General features: G+C 35.0%; 1 protein-coding gene across 14 annotated transcripts in view; it reads right to left on the bottom strand.

Annotated features, from left to right (window-relative positions):
* The window catches only part of MAGI2 (membrane associated guanylate kinase, WW and PDZ domain containing 2), a 1,324,949-nt gene that overhangs the window by 1,303,642 nt on the left and 1,530 nt on the right, over window positions 1-19,777 (bottom strand). The gene's annotated exons all lie outside the window — the stretch shown is intronic.

The raw sequence follows: 19,777 nt of genomic DNA, 5'->3' as shown, positions 1-19,777 counted from the left end.
TATGCTATGCAATATTGAGACAGCAGAATAAGAAATAACATAACACTTCTAAGATACTTATGATTTCAGTGTGAAAATCAGCAATTAATTTTGAAGTATTTGAATCATTTTGAGAAGAAGGAAAAGAAATGAATGTCATTTCTACTAGAAATTCTGAAGCTCTGGAAAGAGAAATATAACTAGAAAAGTGATACAACATTTAGGTACCATAACTGTCTTCTCTGCAGTTTGGGGCACCTATGTAGGGTACTGGTTCATCATTTCTCTATTCTGTCTCAGTAATACAGCAGAGTGGATAAAGGTATGGGCTTTTTTTTTTTTTTTTTTTTGTCTTTTTAGGGCCACACTGATGGTATATAGAGGTTCCCAGGCTACCAGCCACCAGCCACCAGCCTACCCCACAGTCACGCCAGATTCAAGCCATGGCTGCAACCTCCACCACTGCTTAGGGCAACATCAGATCCTTAACGCACTGAGCAATGCCAGGGATCAAACCTGCATCCCTATGGATGCTAGTCAGATTCACTTCCACTGAGCCATGACAGGAACTCCAAGTATGGGCTTTTAAGTAAGCCTTCCATTTAGTACTCGGTGACCTTGGACAATATGAATGATCTTGAGCAACTAATGAAACTGTTTATGCTTCAGTTTCCTCTGGTTTAACTGAGATAATAAATACAACTTTTCTCATAGAGTTAATTTGAGCCTTAAATTAATGTAATCAGATTGAGGTGGGACTTCTGTTTTCCTGGAATATAGCTTCAAAGCTGAATACAATGGGAAACATGCAAGTTATCAATCATATCCATGGTAAAACCAATCCAAAGTTCATCACTCCCAATTGTCCAGATGAGAGACTAAGTATTTGACAAAGAGATTCCACAAAAAAAGATTCCTTAAAGGGAATCTTAATAGACAATGAAGTGTCATCTCACCTTCTTTCTTAGATTGCACTGCACATAAGAAAGTGGTCACTCAGGAGGGTTACCACCAGACCAGCTGCTTATTGAATTCTTGAAACAATCATAGATGCCATGTTGCTATCTGTGGGTAGCAAAGTGTGAGCGGGTTCTTAGAAGAACTTGAAAAGTTTTCCTATGATTTCATAAAGACAGGGATTTATGTGCACTTCTTACCAGAAATCCTGAAGGTGAGAGCTTGGGTGGAGCTACTCATGATATTTGAGAAAGAAGAGATGTGGCTGAATTTTCACAACATAATGGGTCAACAATGCATGAAGTTGTCTGTGGCCTATTAGATACCTCAGTGGAAAGCCTGTGAAAGCTCTCATGAAGGGATCCCAACCAAAAGAGCTGTTGGCAGATCCCACTCCTGGGCATATACCTGGACAAAACTTTCATTCAAAAAGACACATACACCCCTATATTCACTGCAGCACTATTCACAATAGCCAAGAAATGGAAACAACCTATATGTCCATTGACGGATGAATGGATTAAGAAGATATGGTATATATGTGTAATGGAATACTACTCAGCCATAAAAAGGACAAAATAAAGCCATTTGCAGCAACATAGGTGGAACTAGAGATTGTCATACTAAGTGAAGTAAGTCAGGAAGAGGAAGACAAATACTATATGATATCACTTAAACGTGGAATCTAAGATATGGCACAAATGATCCTATCTACAAAGCAGAAACAGAGCATGGACATGGAGAGCAGACTTATGTTTGCCAGAGTGAAGTGGGGAGAGAAGGGGAAGGACAGGGAGTTTGGGGTTTGTAAATGTAAACTATTGCATTTAGACTGGATAAGCAATGGTATCCTGCTGTGTAGCACAGGGAATTGTATCAGTCACTTGTAATGGAACATGATGGAGGATAATGTGAGAAAAAGAATGTATATATATATGTATAACTGGGTCACATTGCTGTACAGCACAAATTGACAGAACATTGTAAACTGACTATAAAAAAAATCTTTTTATAAAGAGGGCTGCTGGCTGAGTCCAGAGGACAGCATCAGAAAGAGCCTGGAGGTATAATGCCATGAAGAGGAGCTGACAAGGAATTAATTACAAGTGGTCAGGTTTAGAGTCCATTTCCTCTGTCAGGACATGCTACAGTAGACACAGTGGGGCATGCAGAAGGTGATGAGGAAACTAGAGTATTTTTAAAGAACATACAAATGTGATTTATAATAGAAACCTAGTGTCTGGATGCCTGACATAACAGAGGACATATATGAACAGATTAAAAGAACCAGAGAAACAAGTCTTTGTGTTTCTCTATTTTTGTTCTTTCTCCTCCCTTGACCTAAACTCAGAGGATATAGAAATAGGTGGAGAGTGGATAGAGGTGGAGCAAATAGAGCAAAGAAAAGATACCGCACTAACCTCTTTCATTATTGGGTTCCAAAGTACCTGTTTGCAACTGTGCTCAAAACATAGGAGAACCTTTCAATTAGATGCAAGGTTACAGTTTGTATTTTGAACAGACTGAATTTTTTAAATACCCCAAAATTGGACTATTCTGGTACACAAAAGTAAAAATAATTAAGAGGTGGGGCGGTAAGGTCTTTAGTAAGGCAGAGGTAAGTAAGAGAAAAATAACTGTTTCTTGTTGGTACACTTTGAGTCTAATCTGTTTATTAAACTGGTCACATGAGAAAGTACATGTGGCTGGAATGTACTAAGTGGTAAGTATAACCTAGCTGTTTTCATTATTATTAGGAAATATTTTTTATTAATTCAGCAATGCTTACATTGCAGGGCTAAGTTAAACATGAACTTTCAAGTTCAATGTGAATAACTTCAGGGAATGTCCCAAGAATATTTAAATTAAAAGATAAGAAAATCAATTGATTTACCTATCAACAAAATACATCAAAATATTAAATGGAAAAAATAAAAGAAGAAAATATTCTTAGTACAAAAACATGTACTGTGTTTTTCTTGAGTGAACTCATTTCTGATTACTCAGACAATTTTAAAGAGTTTTTTATTGGATGGGACATGAATACCATTTTATTACTAATTTACCATGAACCACTTATTTCACCACGTCTATATTTTACTTAGTTCTCAAATAGAGAAACTTTCTCTCCTAAAACAGCCTGAAACAATTCTCATTCTAGATGAAAACCTCTGTTCTAGAGCAAAAAAGCCAATTAAATTATCCCAATAAAGATGACCTTTTAGTCTAACTAATCTTCTAAGCTACCTTCTGATCCTGGAGGTCTATGCTGATGTCATTCTGACTCAGTCATTAGTAACTGGGTAATCAAGTCAGCAACCTGGCTTTTTACAGGGCTCATACTATTTTGAATTAAGTAAGCAAAGGTTAGATACAGTTAAACTATTTAACAAATAACTTTTAAATTAAACAAAAGTAAATTCCTTCTCCAACGGTTTCAGTAGAAGGATGGAAAGGATACCAAATACACCTGGAAAATTTTGTGATTTGGATTAATGATGAGAAAAAATGCATTTCAGAACAAAATAAGGCATATATTGAGGAAGAAAAATAACACTCTTAGCAAAATGAGTCTCATAATGGATGAGATATGTACTGATCACATTGCCAAAAATCTACCACAGCATAATATAGAGAGCTGTAAGTCATTCAAACCTAATTTTTTTGAAATTTTAAAAGTTTCAAGAATACAGCTACTGACTAAAATTATTGTATTCATAATGTTTGTTAATTATGGACAGAGTTTCTACATGTGAGTAATGGTTAAGTTTAGCTATCAACTTGACTGAGCCATGGTGACCAGACAATGTGTGTCTGTAAGGGTGTATTTGGATGAGATTAACATTAAATTAGTAGACTGAATAAAGTCTATTGCCCTCCCTAACGTGAGTGGGCCTCATCCAATCAGTTGGAGACATGGACAGAACAAAAAGGCTGACCTTCCCTCAGGTAAGGGAGACTTCCTTGCCTGACTGCCTTTGAACTGCGATGCCAGTTTTTCCTGCCTTTGAATTTAAACTAATACATTAGCTCTTCTTGGGTCTCAAGTCTGCTGATCTTCAGACTGGAAATAGATAACCAGCTCTCTAGTGTGCCAACTTACTCTACAAATATTGAGACTTATCAGACTCCATAATCACATGATTTAATTCCTTATAATAAATGTCTCCCTCTTTCTCTCCCTCTCTCCATATATCTCCTATTGGTTCTGTTTCTCTGGTGAACACTGATGAATACAATGTGAAATAAATCAAATATTACAGGGAAAGAAGACTTTTATCATTCATCCATTCAAAGTGTTTTCCAAACATTCTACATATTTTCAGGCATCATTTTAGGTACTAGGGAAATAAACAGAAATAAAATGCTGTCCCTAGCCTTGATGAATTCCTGGTCTAGTAAAAGTAACATATCTGACAACTTTATCAGTAAACCACTGTTATAGAAAATGTAAATAAGTAAATATTTTGTTGTGATACTAAAAATCAGGATGATCTGGATCTAATTCTCAATACCAATACTGGATAAAACAAATGAACCTTGAGATCTTGGGTTGTATATGCCATTCTTTTAATTTATAACAAAATTATATAACACATATAGTTCAAAATAGTTCATTTTGGGGACCCTGAACTAGAGAATCTACCTACGAAAAAGAAGATACAAGTTTGAGTGCTCAAAAATATGCATATTCCAACCACTGCCATATGGAAACATTAGAATAATTTTATGTGACAGAGGAAGGTAATTCTTTATAAACATAGTTTCAATGAAGAATTGCTAGTTCAACATAGAGAAGAGTGGATTTTCAAGATTTACTCAAAATATAGCCTAGACTATTAAAGCGATTGTCAAAGAAAATCTTGGTCTCAAAATAGCACCTCATGGAATCAGAAACAGTCACTGTTTCACTTCTGTGATCTGTGAATTAAAACTAAAGACATACAGCAGATAAAGTCAGCATTGTTGAAGACAGAATCCCCACTATTATTGTCTGTATTTGACTTGCTAATAAAATAGAAACATTACCATCAGTGCTTAACAGTGATACATTAACATCAAAAATCTGGAGTTATCATGGCAGGCGTTATTGTCCTGGCTCAACGGTTAATGAACCTGATTAGTATCCATGAGGATGCAGGTTTGGTCCCTGGCCTTGCTCAGTGGGTTAAGTATCTGGTGTTGCCATGAGCTGTGGTGTAGGTCACAGGTGCAGCTGGGACCCTGAGTTGCTGTGGCTGTGGCATAGTCCAGTTCTTTAAAATTCTCATGAGGAATTCCTGTCGTGGCACATCAGAAACAAATCCATCGAGGAACCATGAGGTTGCAGGTTCAATCCCTGGCCTTGCTCAGTGGGTTAAGGATCCCACACTGCTGTGGCTGTGGCATAGGGTGGCGGCTACAGCACTGATTGGACCCCTGGAATGAGAAACTCCACATTCCACGAGTGCAGCCCTAAAAAGACCCCCCCCCAAAAAAAATCCACATATGATACATGTATCCTATATGACACATATTTAAAAGAATCTGATTTTAAAAGATTGGTTCATAGATAACTAAAGACGTATATTACCCTCCTCCACCCCAAGCCTCACCCCCTAAGTTAGAAGTGCTAAGCAAAGAAGAATATACATGAAGGCCTGTTAAATATAGGCATCTCTCAACTTCCCATTCTTGGCCTCTTTTCATTCTCAGTGTTCTAAAGAGATCATAGCTTCTTGAAGGGCTACTGCTATCACCATAAAAACAGCATCACTCAATTCACCAACCTGTATGTAGCTCCAGCAATTCTGTGAGCTCTAGATGTATGTGAACAAGAACTTTTGAACATCAGAAACATGCCATCTGCCAAGCACCTCAAAAACATTATAGTCCCAGGCACTCATATTTCTCTACTCACTGCTTTAATTGGAGAAAAATAATATAAGAAAACCTGCTAAAAATTAGAAATAGGCCATTTTGGTTTTTGTCTTTTTAGGGCCGTACCCACGGCCTATGGAGGTTCCCAAGCTAGGGGTAGAATCAGAACTGTAGCTGTCGGCCTACACCATAGCCCAGAAATGCAGGATCCAAGCCACATTGGTGACCTCCACCACAGCTCACGGCAACACTGGATCCTTAACCCACTGAGTGAAGTCAGGGATCAAACCTGCGTCCTCATGGATGCTAGTCAGATTCATTTTCGCTGATGAATCACAACAGAACCCCAAAAATAGGCCGTTTTTAAACTTAATTCTGTTAACTCACTATCTCTAGCTCCAATGCTTATTCTAAATTGTGTTAAGTAAAATATCAGTGATAAATATCTTGTGAATATAAAATTACTTATTCACTAAGAATCAAAATATGCTGACAATAGCATGCTGCTGCTTCTGCAATTGTCCACTCAGTAATTTTTGATTTCTGGAACAGCCTGAAGCCATTTCCCCTATAGATTAAATTTTAATCTCTGTAGTTAATGGCATCTTCAGCTACTCCAAATATCCACCCTGAGGTCAGTTATCTTTGACTCCTGCCTCCCTTTCACCACTACCTCCTATTCAACTGGATATAAATCCTTATTCATCTTGCTTCTAAAAGATGTCTCCAGTTCATGTCCTTCCACTCCCACTACTGATACCACATCTTAGGTCTTGCTCTCACTCTCTTCTCCACTCAACACATACCTCAAACCAAATTCCCTCCCTGCTAGAAACAAACAAACAAAAAACAAACACAAAACCCCAGAACCAAAAATTAAAAAAAAAAAAAAACCAACCACTTTGATTTTGCTTTTTTCTCTTGTTCAAACACCTTCAGTGGCTTCTCTCACCTAGAGAATAAAGTCCAAACCCTTTAGATTTTCATTTAAGGCCTTGCCCTAAATGATTCTAAGTTGTCTTTCTAGAAAAATTCACAGTTGCTATAAAGAGTGCCCAGCTACTCCTTTCACTAGCCTCACTGATGTGTCTTTATTTCTCTGCACAGGAGGGTCATTTTCACCCTCTCCCACATTTGATCATGCTCTTCTCTCTGCTTTCTACACCACCATCCCTGAACTCCCACTCATATATTAGATCCCATTTCAAAGATCCCTTATGCTGTAAAGCACCTCATCCCCAGTGATGTCCATCTCTAAGTAATAACATTTCCAACTAAATAGCACTTAAGTTTTAGAAAACATTTCCACAGGCATTGCCATTTCTGCTTCTGACAACCATTCTCTAACATGAGGAAACTGAGGTTTTGAGAAAGTTAATAGCCTCATAAGGATGGGACAGCAATGAACTTGGGACTGGAATACAATTAAGCTCTCATTATATTGTACTCTTCTGCATCTTCCTTTCCCTCCTATGTGTTCTTAAAGCAGTATTTTTTTCTGTACCATTTTACTAAAACTTAGTTTTTTATGGATAGCTGTGTACATGATTGCTTCTCCTATTCTGTATTCTTGAAAGGTAAGGTCTTAGCTGACTATTATTATTTGAATGTCAGGATCTAGTTTTAGCATGACACAAAAGTATAATGAATAATTTTTTATTCTATTAATCAGTTAAAGGACCTTAACTTGCTAGAATATTTTTATATTTATGGAATAACGTATATTTATATGACAAATACAGAAAATAGAGCTCACATCTCTTCTGTCAAAACACACACACACAGAAACATCTCTGTTCTACCTCTCTTAATTATGCATCCCTTGGGAGATGACTATCCAGTATCCTTCCTACTAATCAGACTCCTTAAAGGATGCTGTTTCTATTTTCTCAAATCCTATTTGCTCTTCCAATCTGTGACATATAACTCTTCTGCACCATCCACTTCACTGAAATGACACCGGACAAAGGTCACCTCCATTACTGCCAAATGCAATTGGAAATATTAGAGATGTCATTTGTTTAACCATTTCTGCTATGTTTGGGGGTGCTGACTCAATGTTAATACTACTCTGATAATTGTCTTAGTTTCCTTCCTGGGATCCCCCGACTTCTCAAACACAGATGACACAGCATTTCTTTGTTTGTTTTGCCTTTATATTCTCTCATTGGATAATATCATATTTACTAATCTACACATTTAGCCCCACTCACACTTCCGAATTGTAAACTTGGGGCATTCACATAACTACCACTTGAATATTTTCTGGGTACTTAATATTAACTATATCCCAAATGGAATTAACTTCTCAAATCTACTCCTTGCCACCAGTTTCTATAATGACTGGCACCATCTGACAGAAACCAGAAAGTAAGCAAGATTCCTTTCTTTCTGTCCTCGCAAAATCAATCACATGTACTGACAACTGTACCATCCACATATTTCTTGCTCAGTGCCCTCTTCCCCATTCCTACCCTCATTATTATAGTTGAAGACCTCAAAACTTCTCCTCTAGGTAAATTTGTAGCCACCTAATTTTTTTTTTAACTTCTATCTTCAACCTCCTTTAATTAGGTCTCTGCATTGCCTACATGTTTTCCTTTATTGCCTGTATGTTGCTTACAGTTGCCCTCGATGAGAAAACTATGCCCAAATATGACCCTGTCAATTCTGTTCTTAAAACCTTTCAAAACCTCTTTAACCCAGGTTAAATCCTCATTCTGCTAATTATTATGTGGCTGTGTGCAAGTTTCTTCATCTCCCTGGGCACATCCTCTTATCTGCAAAGTACAGTTAATGGTAGTACCTACCTTGTAGAATAACATAATGATTAAATCAATTTCTATTTACCTAAAGTGGTTAGAACACTGCCTGGCATAGAGTAAGCACTGCACAAATGTTTGCCATTAATGATGATGATGATGATGATGGCGATAATAACAGTAATACCCAATGTTTCGCCATGCAGTTCCATATGGTGGCTTGGCCCACATCTAATGATACAAGCTCATTTAATACTACTGTCTATATCACACTTCTAGAAACCCCCAATATCAATGCCTCCTTGCCTTTTTTGTCACGAATAATCCTCCTACCCCCATCACCTGATCTCATATTTAAGCATTCTCTTCTCCACGAACTGTTGCTTAAAACCTCAGGAGAGACCAGGAGCCCTTCCACAAGGCACAGGTGTTTTAAAATATTTACTGGATTGAAATTCTTATTATATAGTAATATCAAACCAAATAGGATATTAATATATAGTATATATGTAATTATAACAATATAAAACAATATATATACATGATATACACACAAATATATATACATAGCATTGAGCCTATACTATACTCCAGGCCTTGGGATAAGCATCCCATAGGCATTATAACATTTATTTTTCACAATATCTTTGTAAAGTAGGTTTGTAATGATACCTATTTTACAAAGTATGGAAATGATATATAGAATTGTGAAATAATTTGTTCAACTCACAGCTATTATGAGGGTAGAGCTATGAGTGGAATCCATACCTGTTTGTCTCCAAAGCTCTGTGCACTAAATTATATAGGGCACTGTGAAATTCCTAGCACAGGATTACACTATTGTATGGTCACTAGCTAGTATAGTGCCCAGAACATAAGCACAATATTAAAATAGATACATACAGACTTTATGTAACTACTCCAACTGTAGTCCATGGCATGGAATACTAAGAACTCCTAGCCCATATTTCTTATCCAAAATGTTTTTTCTTATCTTTTATTTGGATTACATCATGGAAAATATCTTTAAAAGTTGAGTGAACTTTATCCTTAATGATTTTTAACTCAGGTCACATAGACATAACCACAACATGAATTGCTTGAGGATGGAGATGATGTCTTAATGAAGTTTTATTCATCTTTTTATCACCAGTCTCTAGTTCAATGCTGGATAGAGAATAGGTCACTAATAAAAGTTTGTTGAATAATAACTAGATGCATTTTAGCTCTGGAAGAATGGTGTTGGAACATTTCTGATGAGTCAGTTTATAATTATATATACTCCTGAATCAACGGAATAGACATTAGTAAACACTATATAATTCAAAAAATATTTCAAGTTGTTTCTGGAATGCATTGTGGGTATATTTTTGTAGCTGATTTGCTTTCTTGATTATGTTCTATTTTGGATAATGTTAAAATAAATTTGTGTTCCCACATATTTTACTTCTGAATGCCTACAATTTTCTGGAATTTAAAACAGAGGTCCAACCAGAGCAAAAGTGAATGAGGTAATGGAGACATACCTAGAATTTGACTTCGCTTATGTAATAGGAAAATACATCTTGGTTTATTCTCTAAATAGATTTCTGTTTTTGAAAGAAGATCTTCACCAGTGTTCCTCAAAACAATAAAATAGGAATGAAATATCTATTTTTATACCATTTTACAGTTATATCAGTCAAAAAATTCTGGCCTCAAAATAACAGCAAACCTAATCCAAATGGCTTAAAATATTTTGTGCACTGTTAGCTCAATAACAACAAGTCCTGAGAGAGGACTATTTCTGGGCTCATTATTTTAGCAGATCATCAAAGAGCCAGTAACTTTTTATCACTCAGTTCTACCATTCTCCAACTCTGGCTACTCTCTTCATGATCACAAGATAGCTATAGTTGCTCTAGGTATCACCTCCACACATGGTAACTTTCACAGACAGAAAAATGAACAGATCGGTCCTGGATCTTACTTTAAGTACTAATAAATCTCTTAGAATATCCCCAAGTGGCTTCAACCTTACTTTTCATTACTTATAACTGGGTTACATGACATTGCCTAAAAAACTCTGGCAAAGTGGTAGAATTGCCATATTTGGTTTAGACTTGGGATAAGGCCAACCTAATATGAAACACATGGCACAGTAGCATATCAGTATGGATACTTGAACTGGCATTTTGTTAGTAATGAAGGAGGGGAGGGGGAAAAGAAGAAATGAATTCCAAGTAGACAACCTACAATGTCTCTAATGACTTTGTGACTTTCTAAAGTCTGTTTGAAAGCATATTCAACCAAAGCAAAATATCTCCTTAGTTAATGCTAAAAGAGTCAACCCAAGGATAAAGGGTATAATGATACTCTTTCACACTACACATTGAAGAGTTTTCAATTAATTTTAAAAGGGAGACATAAAGAGAATATAAAAGTACATTTAACTGTTTCACAGTAGTAGGTTAACATACTGTTTGGCTATCAAATATATTAATTTTAAATAGTTCTTAGATTTTATAGTATGTATGTACTTTATAAATTCATATATACCCATTCCATAACCAGCTAATTTGACATAAAGAAAATGGCTTTAAATTAAAATATCAATGTAATTCAAAATATCATATTCTCTATTTCATAATAAAATCTCTTAGGACCCATGTTAATTAAGTTTTGCTTTTCTTGACATGTTTAATTTTTCAGTAAAGCAACATGAGTACCTGTATTTTAGCTAAACACATGAGGTAGGGATCATTTAACCTATTTTTAAATGATTACTTCTTTAGAATTGTAATATATTACATATTCACAGCATGCTGTATCCAATCCTGTCATTTTACTCTGAGACATCTAAACCAGTGCAGTTTAAACTACTCTGCAAATGTTATCAATTTCATGAATTAGCATATCCCTCACCTCTGTTGTTTCTTTTGTTACATTGTCATTAGGACATTATCCTATGCATTATGGTTCAACAACCAAAATCCAAACTATTAAACTCTTATTATCATTTCTTAACAACTAATATGAAATACAGAAATCAACTGGCCCTTGATTTTTTGATTTCTTTATGGTGTCCTATTATCATAGCTAATAAGGGTTAAAAATACCATTCACAGCTGAAAATTTATGGGTGACTACACAAGCTTTTCAGCTAGATTTTATACACACATGGAGTAATTTTCCGTAACTGTTTCCCTAATATGAGACTGTATCCCCACATGCATAAATGCCTTTCTGAGACTTATTGATTTAAAAATTGTCATTGAACCTAGTGTTTACAAAATGTGTGTGTGCACCCACATATCACACAGATGTGTGTGTGTTCCATGTATACAAAGAAACAGAACAAATTTGTTCAAATTTGTTCACTCCCACACTGAAGAAAAGGGAAAAAAAGATACTTCCACCCAAAGAAGAAAAGGAGATAATGTTAGAGGTAAAGTTTCAGAAGAAATACTAAGAAGGAAGGCTTTAGTATTTTAACTGCAGATGGTTAGGAGCACCTCTGGTACCATTAATGCTCTTCTAAAGAAGAATCAACTTCTGTCTAACTTACACACTAGTCCTAACAAAATGGCATCCCCTAAGTACTTGACATACCAGAGAGACAAGATTAGAGTCATTTATATTCAGGGTGCTTTTGGAAATAAGCTATGGCTTTTGGGAGATTTTTGTGACTCTTTAAGCCTAAAGGCTTGCTATTTTTTTCACTAAGTTTGACAAGTAACATTGCATTAAACTTAAGATGCACAGCATGTTATTAGAGACGTTCATATATTGTAATATAATTTCTTATGTGGTGATATTTATCATATTATATAATTATAATAAAATATTATTGACTATATTTAATGGTTGCTTTGTCTAGTAAAGAGTTGCTTTAAAATCCTTAGAGCACAGACTGCAAAGGAAGACAAATTGGGGTCAAGTATGGACTGATCAGAATGCTTTACAGATGCAATACTGGACATTTCATATCTCTGATACCTATTCATGCTGTCAATCTAGCTAATCAGATTTTGACAACCTTAGGGTATGCTGATAGATTAATCTGTGAGCTTCTACAGCACTTGTTATTCTTGTATTCATATATATTCCAGCTAAGCATATATATTCCTATATATACTAGGAAACAGAACAAACAATCCAAAAATTTATATGGAACCATAAACGACCCAGAATTGCCAAAGCAATTCTGAGGAAAAAAACCAAGCAGGAGGTATAAATCTCCCAGACTTCAGAAAATATTACAAAGCTACAGTGATCGAGACAGTGTAGTACTGGTACCAAAACAGACAGACAGACCAATTGGGACAGAACAGAGAACCCAGAAGTAAACCCAGACACCTATGATCAATTAATCCTCAACAAAGAAGGCAAGAATATAAAATGGGGAAAAGACAGTCTCTTTAGCAGGTGGTGCTGGGAATACTGGACAGCTGCAGGTAAATCAATAAAACTAGAACCCACCCTCATATCATGCACAAAAATAAACTCAAAATGGATTAAAAACTTAAACATAAGACAAGACATCATAAAAATCCTAGAAGAGAACATAGGCAAAACATTCTGACATTAACCTTACAAATGTTTTCTCAGGTCAGTCTCCCAAGGCAACAGAAATAAAAACAAAACTAAACCAATGGGACCTAATCAAATTTACAACTTTTGCACAGCAAAGGAAACCTTAAAAAGACCCCAAAAGACAACCTACAGAATGGGCAAAAATAGTTCAAATGATGCAACTGACCAGGACTTAAACTTTAAAATACACTAACAACTTATACAACTCAGCAGAAAAACCAACAACTCAATTGAAAAATGGGCAGAAGACCTGAATACACATTTCTCTACAGAATATATACAGATGGCCAACAGATGAAAAAACACTCAACATCACTAATTATTAGAGAAATGCAATTAAAACTACAATGAGGTACCACCTCACACCAGTCAGAACGGCCATCATTAGTAAGTCCACAAGTAACAAATGCTAGAGAGGGTGTGGAGAAAGGGTACCCTTCTTCACTGTTGGTGGGAATGTAATTTGGCACAACCACTATGTAAAACAGTATGGAGGTACCTCAGAAAACTAAATATAGAACTACCTTATGACCCAGCAATCCCACCCTTGGGCATTTATCCAGTCAAAACTTTCACCGAAAAAGATGCATGGCACCCTATGTTCATTGCAGCACTACTCACAATAGTCAAAACATGGAAACAACTTAAATGTCCATCAACAGATGAATGGATTAAGAAGATGTGGTATATATACACAATGGAATACTGCTCAGCCATGAAAAAGGAACAAAATAATGCCATTAGCAGCAACATGGATGGAACTAGAGACCCTCATACTAAGTGAAGTAAGTCAGAAAGAGAAAGACAAATACCATATGACATCACTTTTTTAAAAAATATGGAATCTAATATTTGGCAAAAATAATCCATCTACAGAAAAGACACAAACTCATGGACATGGAGAACAGACTTGTGGTTGCCCAGGGAGACGGGGAGGGAGTGGGATGGACTGGAAGTTTGGGGTTAGTAGGTACAAATGACTGCATTTGGAGTGGATAAGCAATGAGATCCTATATAGCACAGGGAACTATATCCAGTGACTTGTGATGCAACATGATGTAGGATAATGTGAGGGAAAAAAAAAAAAATATATATATATATATATATATATATATATGACTAGATAACTTTGCTGTATAGCAGAAATTGACAGAACATTGTAAATCAACTATAATTTAAAAAATCTTAAAAAAAAATACTAAGATAAGCAGCATTGCTTAACTGTTTGAGGCCATTATTGGATCCATGGTGACTGCCATGATTTTACCAGTGATTTTTTTTTTTTTTAAGTAAACCAAAATAACTGAAAATGACATAAAACCTGACATGGATTCATGTAACAGTTACATGGAGAAACGTTTTTCAAGGAAAAGCAAGCGGTATGTTAAATACTTAACAAATCTACTCATTCATTTAAAATATCCACTCGTTAGCCTACTGGATCTTTGAAAATAGATGCACTGGATGCCTTTGAGTTAATATCCAGTTAGTTGTCAAAAAGGAAATTTTTTCTGTTAGTTACATACTCTCCAAAACAATTTACATTGTATATTAAACTTGAAACAATTTTCTAAAGAAAATTAATCTCCAAATGGAGTCTTTTTAAAAATAATTTTAAAATGTCAATGAAATACAATAATAGAAAAAAAGATTAATTCCCTATGATTATATAAGCATTTTACAACAGTTTTAAGCAGATGCACATTTCTATACAAGTCTCTCATTAACAATGTAAATTCACTAACTAGGAACCTGTTACTAAATTATCTATAAAACATTAATTATAATTTACTTTTATGAAAGGAAATATCGCATTGGTCCTTACTGCAGACAGAAGAGACGGAGCTGAGAATGGAATGGAATAAATAATTAAAAGGTCACAATACTAAGAAAATTGTAAAACTCTATTCCATGTTTCTTATCATCATAGACAGCCAGATTGCAGCTAAGAAAGATTTTTAAAAATTAACATTGTACATTGGAACTTCAAGGTAGATGTTCCAACTGAATTCTAAGATGGGAATAAGTCAACTAAAATGCTAAAATCACTGGGGGAGACTGGTGATAGATATATTGCTGGTTGCTTCATCATGAAAGTGTTAATACAAAGAATTAATCATATGAACTGCTGACATTCTCAGAAATACAAAGTAAACTTGTTGCTGAATTTTGATACATTTTTCTTCATTATACATTGTTGACTCAGAACACTTAGAAATTAATTGTTTCATTATCACTCTTCTTTATGAAGTCTTGATTTCTAGTTAAGAAATAAAAGTTCTGACAACATGATACTTGTATCTCTAACTAGAGTCACATGTAAGAAGTATAAATATTCCCAATCTTAGTGAATTCTCTTAGCATTTCTATGTTTGTCAGTCCTAGAGTAAATGATTCAATATATCATACTATTAATTAGTCAATCATTTTACTATTTTTCAGTTAGTCTTTAATTAAATGTAAAATATCTTGAAAGTTAAAAATATTTTACAACATCACTTACTCAAAATGACCAATATTTTTTTGGAATAACATTTACTGACACTTACATGATGCTTATTATCTGCCAGACACTATCTCATTTAAATACATAACTTATTTAATATTCTCAAGACACTATTACAATCCCAGCCTAAATAACTTGTTTATATAACCAGTACTAAGTGGCATATTCAGGATTCAAACCCAGCCCACTATCTCCTTGAGGGACTACATTTAATGGCTACTCTGTCATATCTCTTGAGGGAAAGGATTCAATCAGGGACAGCTATGCATTTGAAAGCCATTGTTTAAACTACAAGCAGTAACAGTTTATCAAATGTGAAAACTCTTTGCTCATTATGAAAGTGAATGTGTGAATTTCAAGCAACTAAAAAGGAAAGTGAGTATAATAAATATGGCAAAAGATTGCACAGCGTAAATGTTAAGAGCAGAAATGGTGGCACTTAAATGCTGGCTGTGATTTCACCCCAAGATTACACTCATTCAAAATAAATACATCGAAAAAGCAAATAGAAAATTTAGCATTCAAGGTCATACTATTTAAATTATGTACATCAAAAAATAAACTGAGAAACTATAGTGGCATCCCCCATAAATTATGCCCAAAGATAACTGTCTCATTAACTTTGTTCCAAAACATTAAAGATACTTTATCCTAAAATAAGTAACTGATCAAACTGTTTGAACAATTTTATTGTTTATTGGTCAATAAAATTCACATACTTAAACTTCTATGGAGGAGATAAATCTTTATTAAAGAAAATTTGACATAATTTGTGTTCACCTTTTCAAATAAAAAAGAAGCATGCAGGTTAACTCTATGATACTAGCTTGAAGTTAGTCAAAAAGAAAGCATGACTCAATAAATGTGGATCTACTTTCCTTTGAAGGCATTTTGAAAGGAGCAATAGGAGGGAGAGCAATGTGCATCTTCTCTAGAACTGAATTTCAAAAGCTTTATTTGGTCCTTCTTCGAGATGGGAAGAATTAGAAAACTTTTTGCCTTTTATACTCCATTGTGAGATACTAAATGGGAAAATAAGTTCAGGTTATGTAGGTCCCCATGTGGTTTTAGATTTAGTGCAGTTGCAGCTAAAGTGCAAGGAATGTAGGACACAATGGCCTATGTAACTGGCTGCTGTGAACTTTAGTGCAACTTTAAAAAGAAAAGAAAGAAAAACCTTTAGCACATCAGCACAGATCTCAAAATCACTCAAGAAACTTCTCTCAACTGCGTCTGCTGCATTAATGAGATAACACAACAGAGCTGCTAATTTAGAATCAAACACTTTGGTGAGGAAAGTTTATTATTATAAACTAAAAAGCCATAGTTTATAAAAAAAACTGCATTGACAATAAATGGTATTTTTCATATATGACTCATCACTGTGTGGATAAAAAGCAGCTCAAGTTAAAAAGGGAATCCCTCAAATTTAATTAAATAGCTTTAAAATGGTTTTAAAAATAGTTAATATAGAAAATTACAATATAGGTATTTGTCTAGTATGTCTTAAAATTCTGGTACTTCACCTTCTTTTAAAATTATGATAATTTAATCTTATGACAACTACAGTGAAAAATTAGCTAAGTATGTAAATAATAACTGAGTAAACAACACAATTTTATCTGGCGCACTTTTTAATCAATAATCTTGTTATTCAACGGATCTTATTTTCTTTGAGAAATCTGCCTTAGTTTACCTGATTATATAGTTTCTGCATAATACATCCAATGTTTAAATACTCAAAAATCAACTATCTTAAAAAAAAAAAATCAACTATCTTGAGTTCCTGTCGTGGCTCAGTGGTTAACAAATCCGACTAGGAACCATGAGGTTGCAGGTTCGATCTCTGGCCTTGCTCAATGAGTTAAGGATCCAGCGTTGCTGTGGCTTTGCGTAGGCCAACAGCTACAGCTCTGATTAGACCTCTAGCCTGGGAACCTCCATATGCCATGGGTGCAGGCGTAGAAAAAGGCAAAAGGACAAAAAAAAAAAAAAAAAAAATCTCATTAATATTTTAAAAATACAACTGCTAAAGAAAACATGATTAAGTTTTTCAATCTCTAAATACTTTTCTAGCGAATGAAATCTGTAATGAAACCCAAGACACAGGCACTATATCTAAGGTTTTGAAAATTTTACATTGCTTACAATGATAAAGTAACTTTATCAATTATTTAACAAGGGAAAGAATGATTTCTACAAGAGAATCATAACCCTAACCCTAATCAACATACACAGAATATACAAAAGGATTATATATTTCCACAAAAGTTAAAAGAAGTATTTATTTTTGTTTCTTTGTCAATAGTGATTCAGAAGGTGAAATCAAGTTCCTGTGGTGATTCTGTGAACATCATTTTGAGCACCAATCATCAATGACACAGTGAAGCACAGAACTGAGGGCTAATACAGAATGAAAAGAAATTTTCCCTAAATATATCACATTATATGTGCATATCCCATGAGTTCTAAAAAAATTATCTTTCAAATAAACTATAACCAGGAAGTTGAGTATCAGAGACTATCTTGGATCAAAATCATGGAAGGATTTAAATGAGAGCTAGTCCAGATCTCCATCTTACACAGGAATCCATGGCATTTGGTTATTGCCCTCTTCCAAAACACATAATGATGGGGGCTCATGAGTTAACAATATAGCCCACAGATTATTTAAAGCTCTATTACAATCTTCTTAATAAGGTAAAAATGTTTCATCCTTTGAAAATTTCCACACATTCATCTTAGTTTTTACCTATAGAGTGTCACGGGATAGTCAGAATTCCTTTTCTTACTGATAGCTTTTCAATATTTAATGATAGTTTTCATAACTTCACCTGAGTCTTTCCACTGGATTTTATAGAATATAGATTGACAATACCCCAAAAATTTCCCTTTCTTTTTTCTTTTCTTGATGCAAGAGTTACAGTTTGCAGAGCTCCATCTCAAAATGCAGTGTTTAGAATGAGTACATTAATATGTGGTCATAATTACAAACTATAATAGAATTACCTCCCTTATTAGGATACTATCATTAGCCCAATTTAACAATGCGTTGAAGTTTGCAGCCACTTTGCACTACCAAATAGGCTGCCAACCAGACCAACATCATTAATTGTGCTATAGATTTTTGGGCTCAAAACCAAAACTTTACATTTATACCTATTGCTCTAAGATAGTATCATGACATCAAATATGTTAATATGAATGCCTACACTTGAGCCTCTGGGATGTCATCTTGAAAAATATCAAGATATGCTATTTGCCTTAGTATCAAACTCATATTCTTCAGTTTTATATGGTATTGAGCTATGCTGACCTACAAGTCAATGTTCACATTAGCTATTATCAAGTCATCAGCTATTAATACTCAATATTAATACGTCATCAGCTATTAATACTTAATATTTTCCCCCAGAGAAAAAAATTTTTGAATGGCAATTTACATTTAAGAAAGTTTGTCTGAAATTTCATTTTTCACTGGTTCACTTCTAAAACTGGTTTTACAGAGAAGAGTATCTCCCTATCATTCTCAACCAAGAATGTTTCTTGATTGTTAATCATGCAGTAAAATTAAGTAGTTGTTCAAAATGCAGGCAATGATCCACTCAATTCCATCTTTAAGGCAGGACAAACAACATATCACCAATAACAAACCCTTAGATTGATGTGATATGCACATATACATGCATGCCACATATGAAATGTGAATGTGAACTACAAAACGTATGCAATCCCATGTAGAAAACAAAGATAACGCTACTTTAACTGAAGTTGTCCTCTTTCCAAGAAATTTTTATCTCATTCTTTCCTCCTCCAGGACTATAATTTGCTTTTGAGCAAAGTCTGTGAGAGTTCTGCAAGATCCTAGTTTCCTTAAGTCCCCACCAACAGCAGTTTTCAATTGAGGCTCGTCTAAACCGGCTGCAGCTGAAGGAGTCTGAGTTGTAACCAGCTGGCTTTTCCAGCTCCTCTTCAGAAACACGCCCCCCCTCCCCCCAATCGGAAGCAAGAGGAGAGTCCAACCAGGAGAACTTCCACTCAAAGAAGGCAACTTCATTGTAAAGAACATTCCGGTAACCACGTCTCTCCCTCCGACCCTCAACACTAGAACTTGCAGCTAGTGCGGTGCCTCCCTCCG

This window comes from Sus scrofa, chromosome 9 (assembly GCF_054392235.1).
Source record: "Sus scrofa isolate SSC_HxYL_T2T_F1_AM1 chromosome 9, Sscrofa_HxYL_maternal_Yorkshire_Landrace_v2.0, whole genome shotgun sequence".
NCBI lineage: Eukaryota > Metazoa > Chordata > Mammalia > Artiodactyla > Suidae > Sus > Sus scrofa.
Note: the sequence above shows the minus strand (reverse complement) of the source record. Positions and strands in the feature narration are given on the sequence as shown.